Genomic DNA, 22,086 nt, shown 5'->3' on the forward strand with positions numbered 1-22,086 from the left:
CCCCAGAAGCATTTGCTGTAAGTTTACACTGGATTTATTTTCAAGTCTCTGCAGGCCACGTTTATGTTTCTCCCGTGACATGTGTTGTTCTATCATAAACTTTTTTTCAGCAGCCACTCTCACATCACAGATCTTGCAGAATAAAATACGACCGTCCATTGAAAAAATATTTTCTCCATATTTTGAAACAAATGCCTTTAATTTAACACTAGCAGTTTCCTTTACTTTAGGCATTTTGCTCTTGACCTGTTCACACAGACGACTAGAAACAACTGACCACCTCAATTAACAGCATAACAATGCCAGTTTACCTGGAGAAAGGAATCTCTGTGGGAGTGTGGGTAAATTCCTAGAAGTGGGCAAGTTCATTATGCCTTGAAAAATAGGGGTACAAGCTAGCATACGCTCTAGGAATTTGAATAAAATTCCTAGAAGTGGGCAAGTTCATTATGCACATACCTTGAAAAATAGGGGTAGAAGCTAGCAAACATCTATTTAATTCCAAGAAATTGTATTGACAAGGAAAATACTGAATTATAATAAAAATCTCAAATCAAATACAAATAATGTCACAGCCTTCCTAAAAAGTGTAAAAAATGCTCAAAATGACCTAAAAATTGCTAAAAAATGACATCCGTAAAAAAATTAAGAAAATGCAAAAAAATGCCCTAACGAATTGCTTTTATTTAACCCGGTTTTTAATGTCATACATTTCCATATATGCTAGCAATGTTTAAACCTTCATAAGAAAAAGATGCAAAATCATTAATTACCTTGCCCTATTTATTACATATTTATCTACATATTTTGCCACTTTATGTACAGTACATATTTCTCATTTCCATATTACATAAAATCCGGGCTCTACTGATATGTGTGTCAATTCATTATTATGTACTAAAAGGAAGGTGGGTATAAAGCAGATAATAATAACACATACGTATTTCCTTGTGGAAGTGAAATAAAATAAAGTTCTTAATGGAAAGCTTACAGTCCCAAAGCTGATATGAATATATCTTGTCTACAAAGTAAAGAAGTATGTGTTTAAAAATTGATTTCAATAAATGTTTGTCAGATGAAGAGCCAGTGTTATAACATTTATAAAAGGTCTGTCAGCAACATACATTTTGATTTATGTAACTTATATATACTAAAGTATTACTTACTTTCAATACCAGTACTTTTCTCAGTCTTAGAATCTCCTTGTTTTCCTTAGCAAGACTGTTGTGCAGAATATCTTATAGGAGATCCTCCTTTGAATCAGATAACTGCAATGCACCACTCGGCAGCTATGAAGAAGAAAAGAAAATAGTAATAATTGTGCTGGAAAGAGTATGAGGCATTGTGGATACGTTGTATTAGGAGCAAACTTGAAATCGTGATTCTTTGTTGAGTTCACCCCTGCTATATGCAGTGCCTCATATATTCCATTGCTTTTTAAATCAATTTTCTGTATTTCTCCTTATACAGATTGAACCATAAGTAATATCATTAATTTCTCGTTCTCGTTCAGCAAAAGAATTTTACAATCTAGCAGGAAAGAATTGGGGATGCTCCAGGAATACTTCATAAACTACATTCAAAATGTTTATACAGTCAGTGCTGACATACTGCGGAGAAATTTTAATTACTTCACCTGTCATAAACGAAGTAGAATATGTTCAAAACCAAGCTCACAGGCCATTACTGGTGGAATCAAAACAACTCCATAGATTCTATGAGATTCCTCACTAATATTAACAGCATCAAAATGACAATAGAAGAAAAAGCACTGATTCAATATGAAAAACTTATCAGATTCCCAGGAAACAATTGGCATTCATACAGTCCTCTCTGTAGACTGAAAACTCAAAAAAGTTTCATATCCATGGTTCAAGAATTAAAACAGAAAATCAATATCCCGAATTTAAAAGAAAACTTACAAATTAAACCAAACCCTTTAACTCTATTACATATAGAATATAATCTAAATTTAACAGAAGAAATACTGAAATCAGAAGTAAACACTGAAATAATGAAACAATTGTCTTTAGAGACAATTAACATTAGGTACCCTCCACAAAACTGGCTTCATTTATACACCGATGGATCCTTGATCTCCAGAGAACAAGCCTGCTACTAAATCTACGTATTACTCTGTGAAAAGATTTATTAAATCTACATACTTAGACTTCAACAAACAAAATTTGATAACACAATCTCAAGGGGAAAAAATGGAACTCTCTGCATCATAATCCACAGTTAATTCCCGATTTACCACGAAAATCGTCTGTAGCTGCATTTAGATTGGCAACAGGCCATGATTATGTGGCCAAACACCTGCATAGAATTGGAATATATCAGTCCCCTAACTGCCCATTGTGCAACTGAAACCAAGAAATGGATTCGGAACACCTCAAAATCTGTGCTTCAGTGGCTGACCATGATAATATCTTTGAAAAATATTGGAGTGCAAGAGGTCAAATGACTTTATTGTCATATGCCTGGCATTAGAAAACAACAACAATCTTACATTTATCCGGATTAAATTTGTGCACATTTGAAGAACAAAACTAAAATTCTTTCAATCATTCATTATCATAATTTTATTCATTGCTCTCTTAAATTGACTGAGTATATTGGGATTAAATCAGTGGCTTTCTCAAAACATGCTATGAAATGTTTCATATAAAAAAATTTTTATCTCCAAAAGGAAGCAAAAACGAGCAAAATTGTATTAAACTGTTTTGTTTGAAATATCTCAAACAACTCCCTGAAATTATGGATATTACTTACTGTTCACTCTATGAATATTAAGCTCTAGTAGACTCACTGTATCATTTAATGATATTGAGTTGAATATTTGTTCTAGAGCTGAAATTGGCAACCCCTATTCCCTGTGTATTAGTTTCTTCTGGTCAGTAACAGGCTGGAAGGATATTAATAGAGCCTACTTTCAAATCTCCAATGTGTTTAAGCCAGAAAATTTATACTAAAGCCATTCTTATTTTTTTTAGCGTGTATAAGTTCTGTTCAACACTAAGTAATATCCCAGAAATTCGGTTGATACATTTTCAGGCCAGATTGTCATGCATATAATTCCTAAACTACGCGACACATTCCAATAAAGTAAATGGAGACCGACAGTAGGGTAAATGTATCCAACGTATCATTGAGTTGAGTGAGTCACATCATCTATCTTCACTGCGGTAGAGGGGAAGTTTAGGCACGAATTGGCAGGTCCCATAGTAGCCTTGGCAGTGTAACTCGAGATTGCGAAGTGATAGAACGCTCACAATTGTGTAAATGATTCGTAACGAACCAGGCTATAATCCCAACTGAGAAGCAATCAATAGTCGACAAGTGAAATTGAAAAAAATTCCAAAGTGCAATTGAATGAAGAGAGAAAATTCACAATGTCGAGACATATGCAGCGCAAAGGGGAGTGGGAGTGTAAGCAACGGAGAGTAAACGATACTGTACAATGGTTAAGTCCACATCTGTGGAGTAACGGTCAGCGCATCTGGCCACGAAACCAGGTGGCCCAGGTTCGATTCCCAGTCGGGGCAAGTTACCTGGTTGAGGTTCTTTCCGGGGTTTTCCGTCAACCCAATATGAGCAAATGCTGGGTAACTTTCGTTGCTGGACCCCGCACTCATTTCACCGGCATTATCATCTTCATCTCATTCAGACGCTAAATAACCTAAGATGTTGATGAAGTGTCGTAAAATAACCTACTAAAAAAATGGTTAATGTAGCAACCAACATATTTACTTTTAATGCATACAAGGTTAGGACAGAATTTCATGTAACTTCGAAAACGTTGAATTACATGACAAACAAAAATCTTTATCCCTCGCCATCTGTTGTACATGATTAGTTAAGAACTGCAGACCTGCCGTTAAAAAAAAAACAATCCAAGCATCCCCTGCTTTGTAAATATTGATATTGTAACGGTATGTGTATGAATGATTTGTCTTTGTAATCTGGCAGGATGTAATGACATGTGTGATTGCTGTTTATTTATAATTTTAGAGCATGTGCGTTCAGAGAAAGATTTTCGATGTGGTAAATTCTGATATGTTTTCTCGTTTCTACGCGCATGCGTCGATGGCCCTTTGGCCGCCAGTTCGATGGTGCAGACTGAGTCAGTCTGTACAGTAGCTGACTAGAGCTGGAGCCATCAGCTCAGACCGGAAAGGCTTGGTGTCCATGTTTGGGAACCATAGGCCTATATCTCAACCCATGATGTGAAGGTAAACTGGCCACTGTACTTGGGTTTTTCTCTAAAACTAATTGAATTATAGCCCACCGAGTTTTTCTTTTGTGCATATTGTGGGATTTTGGTGAAATTATTGAAATTCTAAAAGAGGTTTTCCTTTTCCTGTGAAGATCGGCCGTGGCACTTAAAGATTTTGCTAGGCTGAAACGAATCCACATCGTAAGTCTGCGTGCTGTAATGATTAGTTAAGATTGTGATTTATTCTGATAGAATAACAAAGATCATGAGCTGATTATATATAGATATGAGATGAATAATGTTGAATGACTGAATTTTAATTTTATCGTATTGTTAAAATAAATTCTCAGTGTCAGTTTAATGTTGCTCAGAAACAAACACAATTTTGTACATTTAGCTTGTCTAATTTTTCAACTTTATGAAACTGGTTTAATCAAAGGTTTTGAGGCATAAAGAGAATTGTTGGTTTAAGGTTGAGTTTATTTAGTGAAAAATAAAGTTCTGATACAAACTGCATATTTCGTAGTGTAAGAATTTATTATAATCTTTGGTAGAAAAGGATAACTTCAGTACCGGTATCATGTTACCATAATATCACTCATCACCTGGCAACCCTGTGTGTAGCTACATGTCGTCGTTGTTTCTGCAATAACTCCTATGTGACATATTTATCGATTTTCAGATTTATTTTTCTATTAAATTAACTTAAATAGTGATAGAACAAATAATAAAATCTCCTATATGTAATTATATTTCTTCCTTTCGAAAATGTAAGAATTCACAATACGTATGAAGATGAATAAATGTGTTTTTTCCTCCTACTGAAAATTTGTGTATTTTGCACATAGGAGTTATTGCAGAAACAACGACGATATGAGTCACTCAGCTAAGTGTGCTCCTAGTATAATGGCAGTTGACATTGGACATATACGTCAACGTATATGCCTAACTTGGAGTCAGGTCATAAAGGGAAACATTGAAGGAGGAGAATTCGATCCGGTGCTGTGGATTGAATTCGGTGTACCTCAGTGGTCAGAGCACTTTGTATGTAGAACCAAGGACCCGGGTTTGATCCCTGGTGCCGAAGCGAATTTTTCTCCTCAAATATTAATTGTCAATATTACAGAGAATATTCTGTATGACAAATTAATAAATCTATAATATTCTCATAGCTAGCAGTGCATATGTCTGCACAGATTACTGTGCACTTAACTGCTGAATCTCGGCCAAATAAGTCACTCAGCTGAGTGCGCTCCTAGTATAATGGCAGTTGACATTGAACATATTAGTCAACATATATGCCTAACTTGCAGTCAGGCCACAAAGGGAAACATTGAAGGAGGAGAATTCGATCTGGTGCTGTGGATTGAATTCGGCGTAGCTCAGTGGTCAGAGTGCTTGGTACGTAGAACCAAGGACCCGGGTTCGATCCCCGGCACCAGAGCGAATTTTTCTCCTCAAATATTAATCATGAATTTACTTTGATTGATATATTTTGAATGATATATTTTGAATTTTAAGGTCATTTCAAAGGTCAGTTTAATAATATATGAGGTGTCACTGCATAAGGATCATGTGCAGAGACTAAGTGGAATGCAGAGAATAGGAAAGATTTGAGAATGCTGGGTTTGCAGTGAAAGGCCTGCCTTTGGGCAGAACACGTGTGTGCGTGCGTGCGCGCGTGTGTGCGTGTGCGTGCATGTGTCTTGAGAAGCCTCTTACAAATCCTGAGGAATTGAGAGGAGAGAAATTTTAACAGTCTATATATATATTTTTGGGGAGGCTAAAAACAAACCATCATCTTTCTTATCATTCATCTCGGGGAAGGATTACAGCAAAGAGAAAAAATACTGCAATGGAAGAAAACTGGATTTGCAAGAATTTTACAATGGACAAATATTTAACATACCTTGCTGTATAATGGCAAAGAACATCATTTTCATGACATTTTTATTTCATATTTGGAATTACGTTGGTAATTTTAATATTCTTATTTCACAACTTAATACAACATTAGCCAATATTTTAAGAGCTTTCATTGAGTCATATTGTAAAATGTTGGTCATACCTGACTATATTCATCAGAAGTCAATATCCGGTCACTATTATCTGGTATTTCATGAGAAGTCCCGGTGCGTGAAGTATGATGTTCAAGATTAGGTTTCTGAAAATATACAGAATTTGATATTACAAATTTAATAAGAGTAATTATAATACTCATTGGCCACTCCACAAAAAGTATTTCACATCTAGGTCTACAATATTTTAATAGATATTATTGATCGTCCAGCACTGTAGCACTATATCTATGAGGAAATAAATAAGATAACAGTAAGTAAATAACAAGAAGGAGGTGAGCCAATTTTATAGGTCCATCTGTGCCAGAAAAAGAATGTTTGAAAACAGTTATTCGATAAATTTCTAAAATTATGTGTTCTTCATCAGATGAAGTGGATGAATCTGAAGGGTCTAGTACAGGGATGCGAAACTCATAAGTAGGGGTGAGATATACTTTGACTCACCGCTGGCTATGTCGTCGCCAGTGGCGTATTTGAAGGCGGTTTGTAAGTAACACAATGCAATACAGAACACTGAAATAAAATGAAATGATTAATCTAAAAATGTCCTGTTAAGGGCAAAGGCCTCCTCCTATAGAGGGAGAGCTCTATTTGTCTCACGCTGTGAGCTACTCCCCATAAGAGGTGTTTACATGCTTGAAATTGTTCACTTGGTTCACATTCTGCAGTGTTTTGATATTGTTCACTTGTTTCTGTCGCACTGGTTTTAGTCACTGTTCACTTGTTTTCTTAGGTTTTTCCAGTCTTCCCTATTTCTTGCTCTGCTTGACCAATGGCTTCCTACTCGTTCACTGAAGAGGTCGGTCCATCTTCTTCTTGGTCTTCTGCTGATCTCTTGCCAATGCGGGGGTCCCATAGTGTGACTTTCTGCGTCCATCTTCCATCTCTAAGTCTTGCAACATGGTCTCCCCACTTCCATTTGGTATTGGTGGCTTGCAGTGCTGGATCTTTAATTGCTGACATATTTTGTAGCACTTCGTTTGGAACTCTGTCCCTCAGTGATAAGCTTAGTATCCTTCTCAGCATCTTCCTTTGGCATATTTGGAGACGAAGTTTGGCAGTGAGAGACCATGTCTGACACCCATATAACAGTACAGGAGTTACGCGGGTCTCCAATATTCTATTCTGAGTTTTTTGCTGAGTGTTCTCTCCAGTATGATAAACTTGAGAGTCCAGAATGCCTTCCGTATAATAATATAATAGAGACAGTCACATAATATTATTATTCGTGGTGCACATGTTCTGAAGAGGAATGCTAGTACCTTTTAGCTTTCCCCAGTTTGTCAATATCGGGGTGAATAGCTGAACATAGTTTCAATTGGCATACTAAATGAAAATCAGCTAATCTACTGCATATTTATTTACTTGGTTATTTAACGACGCTGTATCAACTACGAGGTTATTTAATGTCGATGGAATTGGTGATAGTGAGAGGATACAGTATTTGGCGAGATGAGACTGAGGATTCGACATAGATTACCTGACATTTTCCTTACGATTGGGGAAAACCTCGGAAAACCCAACCAGAAATCAGCCCAAGCGGGAATCGAACCCGCGCCCGAGCACAACTCAGGATCGGCAGGCAAGTGCCTTAACCGATTTAATCTGCTGCGTATGTCGCTTTTAATGATATCATATTGAAAAATAACTTGATGACTCAGAACGAGACTGTTACAACTCAAAAATAGAGATTTTTCAGTAGAGCCATTTAAAGTTTTCCATTTTGATTACACAACTTTTAATACTATATCACTTCCTAATATGTATTATGATGTTTTGTGTGTTAAATATTACAGTACCTGGTTAACTAGTATCAGCCTGTTATGGGCCATCTTCAGAACTCTGAAACTAGTTAACCAGGTACTAAAATATTTAACACGCGAAAGATGTATAATACATTTTCCTAAAGTTTCCATTGTAGATGGTAAATCAGATAATCATCTCACATCAATTAAAATTGGTATATACATTAGTTATTGTTATAGAAGTTTATTAAATCCTTATACTGCTTTTTTGAGGCTTGAAAGTAATGTAATTTTCCCTAAGATAGGTTACTAGCCTTATCGTTAGGTAGTCCAGTAGTGGGGCTGCTACTTTTAGCCTCTGGACAGGCTTGTAATGCAGCATTTCCTTTGCATTTGATGAAACAGTTATACCGCTGTGACTCGGTCGCCATTTCATCGTTGGTAGAAACAGGGTGGACCACGAGAAGGTGAGGATGGGTTGTGAAATATTTTATCAAAATGAAAAAGATGTGAACAAGAAAATTACCAAATTTACACAAATTCTAGGAATAATAAACAATACAGTAAAAGCTAAATTAGTACAAAAATCTACAAGAATAAAAATATATAATACACTAGTATTACCCTCCCTTTTATACGGAAGTGAGATTTGGACATTAAAGAAAAGAGACATGAACAGAATCAAAGCAAAGGAAATGAAATTTTTCAGGACAGCAGGATATACTCTTTTAGATCGAAAAAGGAACGAAGAAATTTTAGAACAATTAGAAGTAGAGTCAGTAGAAGAAAAAATTAGCAGATACAAATTCAGTTGGCTAGATCATGTAAGAAGAATGGAAAATTCAAGAATCCCAAAAATTATGATGCAGTATAAGCATAGAGGACATCGTCGACCATGAAGACCTTTAAGAAGACTGCTAGATGGGGCCGAAACAGGTCTACAGAGGCCTAATTCGTGAAGGATGATGATGATGATGATGAAGTTTATTAAAAAATTAATTTTGTCGGTATTTATTTTATGTAATTTTTATGTGACTTTTTTTTTAGTTGCAATACTTTCGCATTAAAATATCCAGACAAAACTTCTGAGATATACTGTAACTGTATTACATAATATTTTATTATTTGCAACAGGTTTTTCCTAATATGACTATGTAATAAGTTCAGATAATGCAATGGAAAAATATGTCAAATATAGATTTGGAAACAAAATGAGATTGGTTGGTATCAGGATTATTACAACAATAAAAAGAAATAAATTACACCAACCAGGATGACTACAATAATAATAATAATAATAATAATAATAATAATAATAATAATAATAATAATAATAATAATAAATAAATTGCATCTTGTAGTGAGAAAAAGCATGTGTTTATTTGTTAGTCAAATGTAACTCTATTTTCTTCAACACCATTGGAAACTTTCAAAGTTTTATAAAAATTGAGCATGGATGCTTGGAATGATACCACTTTTACAAACATCAAGCAAATTCCCCCATCCCCCCCCCTCCGCAATTATCCCTGGAGGCGAAGAAAATGCTGGCTTTAGTATTGCTAAAGAAGACTTGCCTTTCCTTTTTTGTCGAATACTTGTTTTTTTTTAAATCACCTTGTTCATAGGAGTGCTTAAAAGAGATGGCGAAAGGATCCTGTTTTCTAACCTCCACGGTCTTCATCTTAGACCAGTTTACATTATCACCATTTTCATTTCTGGAAAAATTATTTTCCATTTGTTGTGTTAAGTATTTCAAATCTAAGATGTCTGGTGTATCTAGTTCATTGACTTTGTACATAGGGTATTGCCTTTTCTCTTGACCAATTTCAGTACTGGTACCTATTGCGTCGTTGGCAGTATAATAGGTCCTCCTTTAAGAACTCTTCCCACCCCCACCGTTCAATAGTAAAATGCACAGTCATTCTCATTCTGGGTATGACCTGTGATTAAAAATTTCTGTGCTATGACCAGGGAAAGGAAGTTCATGCCCTGAAAACGTGAAGAATATGTATGCATTTATGCCGTAAAAATAGATAAATATGCTACAAAATATGCATTATCAGTCTGAGAGATTATTTTAACAGAATAATAAGGTATAGGTAACTTACGTTTAGTCTATGGATTTTGAAGTGGTTGCCTCATTGCTGTATGCTCCATTTATGCTGTTACAGTTCACAACTAAGCAGTGACGTATGTTTTCTGTTGTCATTCTTCGCCTATTGTCTCTCAGCATAGCTTTGTAGCGCGAAAAACTTCGTTCTACGTCACAAAAAGTAAGAGGGGTTTGCACAAAATCTGGGAGCTGTTCTATAGAAATTTTGTTGGTTTTTGGGGTGTTTTTCCTTCGAGTAGGCTATATCTTGAATTTCTTTAAGCTGATAATAGCCAGGGTTTTTGGAAAGAATATTTGCTGTTTTCTCGTTCACTTATCTCCTACATTTCCTGGAACTGATGTTAAACTGGACATTGTTCTATCGAAATCTGCTAAAGACTGCAATAAAGGAATACAAATTGCTAACTTGAGAGGCTTCCCATGAAGGCGTCATCGTTACGTTCAAAATTCATAAACATAAATTAGTCTTGTTTACGAGGTTACACACTTTTAAAAATGAGGGAAAGACAAATAAACATTCATAATATGGAGTTTCCCTGCATAAATGTTAAAATAAAAGGCAAAATATGCACTTTTATGCACAATAAAAGTAATATCATTGTATTCAGAAATTTGTGATTCATGTAGATAATCTTTCAGCATATTCACACAACGATAGAGAACAAATATGCAAATGCATGAACTTCCTTTCCCTAGTTATGACATTATATGACTCAGGTTAGTTACGCAGTACAAAAGTAATGAGGAAATGAATTTGTTCTTGTTTTGTCCAGCACAATTGTCTAAAAACAAAATTACCTGGTTTGTTACTGTGTTTGGCAAACAAGTAAGAAATTTATAGAGACATGTGTCAATCTGATTTGAACTTCTTTTGGCCAAGCCCTCATGTCAAAAATAACAATGGCCCTGGCTGTTTGTGATGTCATTCATATATATATTTTCCCCTCCAATTATTTATACTCGCTTTATCATCTTTGGTCACATCGTGAGTTAATCTTCTGGGTGAAATCCGAAGGCCTGTGTACTATTGTTGAGACTAGTTCTATTGTTGTGAACTAGATGGCGACTGTATATGTATTACTGATTTGTTATGGACACTGCCTGCAGGATCACATCCTATGGCTGTTTACAATACTATTAATACTGAAATTAAAACTTAATTTTTTTTCTAAGCGATACTACATCCAAACAAGTAGACCTATACTTGCTTTAGGCATTTACTAAAATTATTATTAAAATCAATTAACGTAATAAAAATAATATTTGAAACTTATATAAAATATTTCAACAAGTTTAAACATATTTACGAAAAAATATATGCTTCCTTTAACCGAGCTACAAGATTATTGGAAATCACGGTTTGAATTAACGACAGTATGTGGTATCTTCCTGCAGTATCTTCCAATCCATGAAATTGTTATACGGACACTTGGTCTACTGTTTTATTAAGTTCAGTATTGCCACAAAGTAACTTCCCCATATATAAAAGGCCCATTTGAAGTGTGATAAATTTTGCGCTCATTAAAAAATTCTCCCCCGTCCCAGAAAAGAAATGCCGAGTAAAATACTGTAAACAGATAATTTATCGCTTATGTTGTGTACAGTAAAAAATTTGTACACATTTTTCATGAAACGTATTGTTGGTCCTGCTTCTGAAAAATTTACCCGAGATGTCAGACGTAGGACTATATGATTGTCCTTCATATAGTCCAAAGTGCTTGTAACTTCCAGTGAAAATGTCTGTACAGCATAAAGAACGTTAATTTCCTCAAAGGAACTGGGTTCGACATGCTTCCTCATTAGAAATCGAATGGGTTTCACAGCTAAGTCCTTTTGTATCCTGTATATTTCCTTGATGAATTTTGAACTGATCATTCCTTCTCTGTCTGCTATATCCTGGTCTAGAAACTGTGAACGGATGTTTTTGATGATGTGACAGTAATCAAAACTTAAATATAAATTATGTTGCAAGTTACATGGGTGTGCTACGCAAGGCTGTAGATCTCCGCTGCCTAAACCCTTAAACATAGCAGTATTAGTTCTATGGTTATCAGTTACAAGCCAAAGCACATGAAATCCAAGTCTTTACAGCTTTCAACACTTGCTGAACTAATAAGAGCAGATCATTTCCTTGCAAATTTCGTACCATGAAATATGCTGCCGGTATTGTGTACTTGGTAAATAATCCATGAATAACTAAACACAGAAGTTTGTTGGCTAAGACGGGATTTATTCCTATTTCTTTATTAGAAACTCCTTCAGCTTCGACTAAACCAAAAATTTTATCCTTTTCTTTATTATAAAGCAAGCTTTCTTTTATTGCCATTTCATCGCATATAAGAGAAACTACTTTCTCAATTTCATTCAATTTTGTGGCTTCTAACTTAAGTGTCTGTTTAATTAAAGGGGAAACACCAATGCCATATTCCGTTGAGCCCATATGCCTATCTAATATGCTGCGCGACGGTGCTTGTATTAATTTCAAATTTCTTCCAAAGTCGTAGCCTTTAGGAGGCGATATTCGCCAACATAAGCAGTACCGAATAATTGGCTCGGACCATTTTGGACGATTTTTTTTTTAATTTCTAATTTGATCCAGTATATATATGCAGCCATTTTGTAGCCATCATGTGCTGATTCCTTCCTGTTATCTACTGACTTTCTCTCAGGTAGCTCAGTTGGTAGAGCAACTGGCTACGGACTAGAAGGTCCGGGGTTCGATCCCAGGTGGTGACAGGATTTTTTCTTGTTGCCAAACTTTCAGAACGGACCTGAGGTTCACTCATCCTCCTATAAAATTAACAGGTCTTTCCTGTGGTGCCGACCACACCACCTCATTCTAGTGACGAGGTCATGGAAACCATGGGGCTATACCTCCATGTCCCCTAAGTGCCTTCATGGCATATTACAGGGATACCTTTACCTTTTACCTTTTACTGACTTTGTCTCAGTATAGCTATTAATTTCTTCCTTCGCCTCTTGAAGTTCCTTCTCTATTTCCACAATTTTGTTTTCGAGTCTGTACACTTTCGCTCGAAGATTTTTATTTAATTTTTTATGGTATTCCAGTTCACTTAATCTTACAGTACTTACTTGAACAGCAATATGTCTGGAATATACGTTTACATCTGCCTTGTCTTTTATAATTTCGGCTTCTATGTCTTTCTCACGATATTCGGCTTCAATGTCCTCCTGACATTGTGCAGCCAATCTTGAGACGTTGTTCTTCTCGGAGAATGATGAACTTGAGTTTCTGACTTTTCTCTTCCTCTTGTTAGAAGGTTTCTTGTATGAAGGATATCCAGGAAATATACTTGGTATCGACAAATTTTTCAGTTTCCTATATTTTGTATCTTCTTTAAAATCTTCTTGTTTGAAGTGTAAACTACACACACATGAACGATCAGAAGGAATCCACTTACTTCCTCTTTTGTCACCTTCTCTTGATATAATATTTAACCTTTAACCACTTTTCCCGCAGCTCACTATTAGATGGAAATTCATGAAATGATAATCTTCTGAATTTCAATTTTCCTCTGTGCGCTTTGCAGAAAGGGACACAACAAGACACCATTGCAAATATAATTAATATTGTTATTTCAGGAAACCAAGTTTTATATCTCACAAAATTAAATGTATTTCAAACCGAATGTTCCTTTCTTCCAATGTAGCCTATTTTAAAGAAGAAAATCATATCATTAATAAACAATAACTGACAAACACTGTAATTACTTCTAAGATGTCAAATAAGACAGTATAATTAATTCTACACATTTAGTACAGCCAATTCAACGACAGTTACTTTCGAAACTGGACAATAATGTCCACGCGAAACTCAATGCTAAGGAAGAGGAATGAGCAGGCAGTTATGCAGCCAAAGGATGTGATCCAGCAGGCAGTGGTTATGGAAAAGATTTCGATGATGAATGAGACCGGTGATATTCAGAGACATTGTGGCCCGAATCTCCTGGCATTTGGCTTACGGTTGAGGAAAACCCTCACCACAGAGGTGGTCATATTCATATATTGTGAGTTTGTAACAGACAGTTTTCTTTTATAATATAAAGATGAACACTCACCACAAGATGAAAGAAGTAGCCTACGACCTGAAGATCAGAGTAGCACAAAACTTTGCTTGGAGCCTGTTTTGCTGATTCAATATCTTTAGTCTTTGTAGCCCTTGATGTTTCTCTTCTTTATATCTCTATTATAACTTTCTTGCAGGTTTAATTTCTCTGTTTCTGTACTATTCTTATATGCAGTATATATACAACATTGAACTTTCTTAGGGATATAAAATATGAAGGATTAAAGTGAATTAAATACTAATGTGTAAGAATATGCACGATGATTAATATTTCAATACTACATCGATGGTGAAGACAAAATTAATAACAACATTATGTTTAACACAATGCAGGCAGCATTATGCTACCATTATTGTAAGTACTGCAAGGTGTGCAAAATCTAAACTCGAAGCATGGATATTTTCAGTGCGAAAGTGTTACAAGTCAAAATGGAACATTGCTTTTAGCAACAGTTGAGAATGGAAAACTGTTACATTGTAAAATATAACACTTTCCAATTGAAAAAAAAAAAACTAAATAGCACAACTTTAAAACTGTTATATGTGCATTTATGTCCTAGTAGGAAATTTTTAGAGTTGTAACAGTTACCCTCATCTAAAGATTAAGAAGATTAAAATTGAAATAAAACCTAATAATTTTACCCTTCTAGGGAGAAGATCTAAAAATATCAATATTCATGCACGTACAGAAGAATTATAGAAACACATACTTAGTGGTCAGTAATAATAATAATAATAATAATAATAATAATAATAATAATAATACATTATTCAGCGTGGCAATTAATGTTTCTATATACATTCTCCTAATTGAACCATTGAGCAAAGTAAACATAATAGCCTATTACATTTTGTCTGAAAGAACAAGAAAAACGTTCTTCATTCTTTACGATACCACCTCTTATTGCTTGTAGAGACACAGTTTGTAGAGCGACATGATACCGCCACTGCTTGCCTTCAGTACGTGAATGAAACACACAGCAATGTACAGTAAGCTCCTCGTACCCGTTTGAATGTCTATGATTACACGATGTAATCACGACACCCACTTTGGTCACCGCTGTACTAGAGGATGAGAGGAGAGGATGCGTAACTATTTTGTATACGAACATATCTGTACCTGCGCTGTGATGTACTTTGTATCAGACAACCTCATTCCAGTTTATAGGTAGCTGAATTACAAAGCCTAATTATTATTATGGGGTGTATACAGCAGTAGCGGCTCGTGCCTGAAAAAGTAGGTGAAGCACAAAATTGTTGCAAGGTTTTCAAAGCTCATGTAGGCTAGTTGCATTGATAATCGGAAGTCTATGTAACTAAAGTAATTCTTTCCCATAAATTCCCATGCCCTTCAATCGTGAAAGTGATTTAATTGTATTTATTTCTGTCAGTTATCAATGCTCTTACCGGTACATGTCAATTAAGATATGAAGAGTCCACTGCAAGAATGATGGATGTCATTTGGAATATATTTTTCAGGAGAAGCAATTGAAAGTTTGAAATGCTTAGCGATCAAAGCTTAACTGTGATTTTCCGATCATTACTGGACAATGACTATCAGTGTTAATGCCATATAACTCTCTATGTACAGTCTATATGTCTTAAGCTATACATTAACAGTCTTGGTTCATTTCCGACAAGAAAGTGACATCCATCATTCTTGCAGTGGACTCTTCATATGCTTATTGCTTACCTATCTTTACACTAAGTTGATCCTCCATAGCTTCAGGGCTGTGAACCTGCCAATAACGTTCTCATGGAGGGGCTGTGATTCCATCATCTTGTCCAACATATCTTTTTGGAGCGAAATATTCCCTAACGCTGACAGTCTCTACTGTGACATTGAGTTTCTTTGTTTTGTTTTTATTCGTTTTAAACACGAGAAGCTCCTCTCGACCGGTACGCTAGTAAGACGGTAGTATTAAAATGAGGGAATATAACTTATACACTTCTCCAAATACATCTTTGTGTCACGAAGAAGTCTATTTTGTCCAATATTCTTTTGAGAAGGTTAACTCCATATGTAGATGAAATTATCGGGGATCATCAGTGTGGTTTTAGGTGTAACAGATCGACTATTGACCAGATATGTTGTATTCGACAGATAATGGAGAAAAAATGGGAGTATAAGGATACAGTGCATCAGTTATTCATAGATTTCAAAAAGGCATATGACTCGGTTTTTACCGAATTTTTATGAAATTCATACTGCTGAAGGAATGTAATAAATCAACATTCTGTGCAAAATTTCAGTTCAATCGAACAAATAGTTTCTGAGTTATCAACATTTTAATTATGATATGATATGCAAATTCAAAATGTTCTACGTCAATCACATTTTCAGTATAGGCCGTAAATTTTTTTTTCCTACTTTATTATACACTTATTAATAATTCCAAGTTGTCATTTCAACTTTCAATCACTTTATGTTGAAATAAAAAAAATATTAATTGTGTGCTGCCCATTCCGCTGAAAATTTTGCATATTTTGACTTTTAACAACCATTAACAGGAATATTTTTAATTCTACATAAAGAGTGAAAACTACAGTTTTTTAAGCAGCTTTCGAAGTGTGTGTCTTCCAAATTTGAAAACAATCAGATGAAAATTATGTGTCACAGAGCATTTTGAAGGTATAAAAATGTAGTTTTAAGATAGAGGCAATTTTTTAAAATAAGACATGCATATAATGTACTTACATAACTAGAACAGCCCAGCACCATTTGTTTGGCCTTCCTTTTTCTTTTCTTTCTTTTCTGCTGCACCTTTGTTCAATTTTCTAGTTCATTGTGCACTTTTTTGTTTCTCTGCCCTTTTCCATTCACTCGTATGAGTACGCTTTCTGTCCCGCCTAGCCAGAATATTCTTTGCTGCCTCTGTCAATTTCCCCTCCCCAATTGTTATTTTTACAAGTTGACTTTGCAGGCACCCCATATTAAATTCAGCAACTGCACTTGCCACTGCAATATTAATTTTGATTTTTGAGACAAATGAGTCTTTAGGACATTTTCTCCATATAAGAGAATGGACACTCATTCGCATTCTGGGTAGCGCCACGTGTACATTTGCTGAAGACTTCAGGACTGGACAGACGTTCGTAAAGGGGTAACAGTGTTATTAGGGTTGCTTCTGATAACTGGAGTTCATGTTCTGGTGACTATGAGGCTCCTCTCCCTTTGCCTTACTCCGGTTATAAAACACCAAAAGTCCAGTTCAGTTGGACTTCTGTCGTGATGAGGCTTTTCATCTGTCGACACTGAATGTGCCAAGGTTGCAACAATCCCCCTCCCTATTGCTCTGACATCAGGCATCCCATTTACAATTGCATTTTCATTTAATTTTCCAACACCCCGCCCGCCAAGCTTAACACCTTGAGATTTATTTTCTTTTACTAAATTTCTCAAACCAGTGCCCATTCTCTTTGCAACATGATTGATGCATTCCTCTTTACTTATTGCAACATCTGCTCCATACACAGCCAGTTTTGACAAATGCTGGTATGTCTTCGCATCCCCATCAGAGAGTATTGTAGTGTATCACATGCTACATTCATTTTCAGTCCTCAACCATAGCCTCTCTGCTGCAACCATCTCCATAGTATTGGAGCTACCTGTGTAATTTTTGTTGCACTCCCCAGATTTTTCATGACCATCTAACCAAAATCTGTATTCTGGAGAATTTTGACCTAGATCAGCAGCAGTGAAAGAACATGCATGGCAAAATTTTGGAAGTCAATACATCTATTACTAACCCTACACCATACAGTGAAATATGGCCACGTTTATACCAGTTACCATCATATGACACTGCTATGTCCATTACATTGCTGGATTTCAGTGTAGGGTCACATACTTCGTGAGCTTGTCATACTGCTCTGAGAGACCGGGAGAGGATTTTTTGGTTATAGCAATCTGTTTCTTTAGCAATTTTGTGAAGATGACTTTGATATGTACCTATTGCCATACCTTTCATGCCACTCACAGAGCAGAATGTCTGCATAGCAGAATAACCTGAACCAGTGCTAACAAAGGTCTCAACCATTTTTTTATTTACTTCAAATGGTGGTCTCTTACTATCAGATATTGTCTGTGGGCTACTGAAGGTCTCACCACAGTTTGTACCACAGGCAATATATTTTACCACTAGTTTGGTTGCAAACCCATTGTTCTCCCTCATTTGCATTTATAAAGCGGTATTGTCACATTCATGACACTTCAGATTTTTTAACAGTTCACCCCACACATTTTTATGAACTAACAAATAATCTGAAGAAAATGCTTGTCCAATCTCACCTGCAGAAGTGGTTTCAAACATCTTTAGCTTCTTGGCGCTTGTTGATACAGAGGTGGATGACATTTCCTAAGGCTCATGGATAGCAGATGGACCTGCCTGACAATTAGGGAGGTTAGATACACCTGGCTGCTCTTGATAGAGGTTAGGCCTAATTTCTGCAGCACATTGTTTTGCAAATTTGCATTTTACAGCATGCTGCGCTTTTCGTGTCCTTTTAGAGGGGCGTTTCTTGTGTGCACGACTTCTAGATAATCTTCCCATGCTGTAATCTCAACACTATAATTACTAGAATGACCTACATTAATTTAGGCCTAGACCCTACTAACTTTGTATGTATTACTAATACATATATATGTGAATCTTATAAATCATTTTATATATAACTACAAAATACTATATATATATACACACTATAAATACCAATAAAACCACAGTCACTGAGTAAAATATTATAAAACACGTTGAAATTATCTCACGTGCATGCTCCCACAAATAGTAAACAAACTAAAACCGCCAACCGGATATCAAGTAGTGATGGGCCGCTCATGAGCGAGTCGTTTCGAATGAACGACTCCCGCTCTGGAGCGGCTCTCCGCTCCCTCCTTACAAAAGAGCGAGTCGTTCATTGCATTTCGCTCCCTACTCTTGGGAGAGCAAGGCAACTTCAGCTCGCTCTCTTGCTTCTGGCTCACTCCCAACGATCCGCTCCCTCCACAACAGCAAGCGCTCCACAGCTCCATTACAGCTGTAACGATACGCAGCACGTCTGTCAGTGTGGTCATGCGCAATGACAAAGAGTGAGACGTGCGATGTTTAAATTACACTTCAATACAGACACGTTTAAACGTTGCCTATTGTCATGTTTCTGTTCTCCTTATTGCTGAATAGATCATGTTTGCACATTAGCCGTTTTTATGTACCATTGTACACTTTCATAATTGCTATTTATACTACTTTACCAACAGTAACGTCGCCAGGATCAGAGCAAGGGAGGTGCGGATGGGGTGCGAGATTTAAAAATGGGGTGCGAGCTGTAAAAATGTGGTACATAAAAAATTCAAAATGTTCTTTCATGACTTGCGCGCATACTATACATCTGTTTATTATTATTATTATTATTATTATTATTATTATTATTATTATTATTCAATCCATTACGATACACTATGGGACGCAGTTTTTTCACATGCAAGAAATTGTTTGTTTGTTTTTGTTCTTCAAAATAATTTATGCCTAGTATTTTGTTAATAAGTTGCCCTTTGGAGTGTGGAAAGGGGTGCTCCGATTTTTATGGGGTGCTTGCGCACCCTTTCGCACCCCCCTAGCGACGTCCCTGTTTACCAACACTTTCAGAACTGTTTTTAATTGATCTGTTTATACTACATACCGATACTTCACGATTGTTACTGGTTCGTAAAATAGCGTAAGTAATGTAAATGGGCTCTCTCCCTCTGGGATAACATGGAAACTTACCTTACTGTACGTGTACAAGAAGCTTTTCTCCGCATTCACAGACCGATGCAAACCGATTCGAATGTCTATTGCAATGGCATCTATTGAGAAGCATGTGTACTATGTCATACAGTTAACAACCCGCTCTGCAGTTATCGTAGAAGAGTCGGAGCGGTGCGGTGGTGAAGCGTGGGGTGAGTGATCACTAGGAGCGAGCTGGTTGAGAAAGAAGGAGGCCACTATACCGCTCCGCTCTTTTGAACGACTCTCAATGAACGACTCCTCAAAAGGAGCGGGAGTCAAAGAGCTAGCTCGCATCAATGAACGACTCCGACCCATCTCTAATATCAAGTATCAACAAAAGAAGATCTGCTTCCTCCCAGCTGCAAGTAGTGCTGCCAGTACACCACTAGATGGGAGAAGTATATAGTTCTTCATATACACTCGAAAAATCTGCGCCGAATTTGAAATATATCACACAGAATGTTGAGAATGCGAACAACAGAGAACCGCCCACTGCAGCGGACATTTAAGGGATGCGCACGGAGCTTTAAAAATGGCGCTACATTAAAAAATGTAGTAGAAATGAATCGGCCATGAACCAAAGATAATATTTATGGCAAAAAACAAATTTCGACTTTTTTTCAGATTTTGACCAAATTTTCACTAGAGACTTCCCTTTGCATTGATAATCGGAAGTCTATGTAACTAAAGTAATTCTCTCCCATAAATTCCCATGCCCTTCAATCGTGAAAGTGATTTAATGGTATTTATTTCTGCCAGTTATCAATGCACTTACCGGTACATGTCAATTAAGATATGAAGAGTCCACTGCAAGAATGATGGATGTCATTTGGAATATATTTTTCAGGAGAAGCAATTGAAAGTTTGAAATGCTTAGCGATCAAAGCTTAACTGTGATTTTCCGATCATTACTGGACAATGACTATCAATGTTAATGCCATATAACTCTCTATGTACAGTCTATATGTCTTAAGCTATACATTAACAGTCTTGGTTCATTTCCGACAAGAAAGTGACATCCATCATTCTTGCAGTGGACTCTTCATATGCTTATTGCTTACCTATCTTTGCTCTAAGTTGATCCTCCATAGCTTCAGGGCCGCGAACCTGCCAATAACGTTCTCATGGAGGGGCTGTGATTCCATCATCTTGTCCAACATATCTTTTTGGAGCGAAATATTCCCTAACGCTGACAGTCTCTACTGTGACATTGAGTTTCTTTGTTTTGTTTTTATTCGTTTTAAACACGAGAAGCTCCTCTCGACCGGTACGCTAGTAAGACGGTAGTATTAAAATGAGGGAATATAACTTATACACTTCTCCAAATACATCTTTGTGTCACGAAGAAGTCTATTTTGTCCAATATTCTTTTGAGAAGGTTAACTCCATATGTAGATGAAATTATCGGGGATCATCAGTGTGGTTTTAGGCGTAACAGATCGACTAATGACCAGATATGTTGTATTCGACAGATAATGGAGAAAAAATGGGAGTATAAGGGTACAGTGCATCAGTTATTCATAGATTTCAAAAAGGCATATGACTCGGTTAAGAGAGAAGTTTTATATGATATTCTTATGGAATTTGGTATTCCCAAGAAACTAGTTCGATTAATTAAAATGTGTCTCAGTGAAACGTACAGCAGAGTTGGTATAGGTCAGTTTCTGTCAGATGCGTTTCCAATTCACTGTGAGCTGAAGCAAGAAGATGCACTATCTCCTTTACTTTTTAACTTTGCTCTAGAGTATGCCATTAGGAAAGTCCAAGATAACAGAGGGGGTTTGGAATTGAATGGGTTACATCAGCTGCTTGTCTATGCGGATGACGTGAATATGTTAGGAGAAAATACACAAACGATTAGGGAAAACACGGAAATTTTACCTGAAGCAAGTAAAGCGATAGGTTTGGAAGTAAATCCCGAAAAGACAAAGTATATGATTATGTCTCGTGACCAGAATATTGTACGAAATGGAAATATAAAAATTGGAAATTTATCTTTTGAAGAAGTGGAGAAGTTCAAATATCTGGGAGCAACAGTAACAAATATAAATGATACTCGGGAAGAAATTAAACACA

At 36.2% G+C, this 22,086-nt stretch overlaps 1 protein-coding gene across 3 annotated transcripts in view; it reads right to left on the reverse strand.

Annotated features, from left to right (window-relative positions):
• Positions 1–18,939, reverse strand: part of LOC138710117 (uncharacterized) — a 131,496-nt gene extending 112,557 nt beyond the window's left edge. The window contains exons 1-4 of one of the 3 annotated variants that reach the window (XR_011335064.1): positions 18,534–18,939; positions 15,363–15,471; positions 6,288–6,383; positions 1,167–1,289 (exon numbers count right to left, since the gene is read on the reverse strand). The gene's annotated coding sequence lies outside the window, so the exon portion shown is untranslated. Of the gene's footprint in view, positions 1–1,166; positions 1,290–6,287; positions 6,384–15,362; positions 15,472–16,940; positions 17,202–18,533 lie in introns of all 3 variants that reach the window. The other 2 variants (XR_011335062.1, XR_011335063.1) reach the window with 2 other exon arrangements.
• Between the last annotated feature and the right edge of the window lie 3,147 nt (positions 18,940–22,086).

Source organism: Periplaneta americana, chromosome 12, assembly GCF_040183065.1.
Source record: "Periplaneta americana isolate PAMFEO1 chromosome 12, P.americana_PAMFEO1_priV1, whole genome shotgun sequence".
NCBI lineage: Eukaryota > Metazoa > Arthropoda > Insecta > Blattodea > Blattidae > Periplaneta > Periplaneta americana.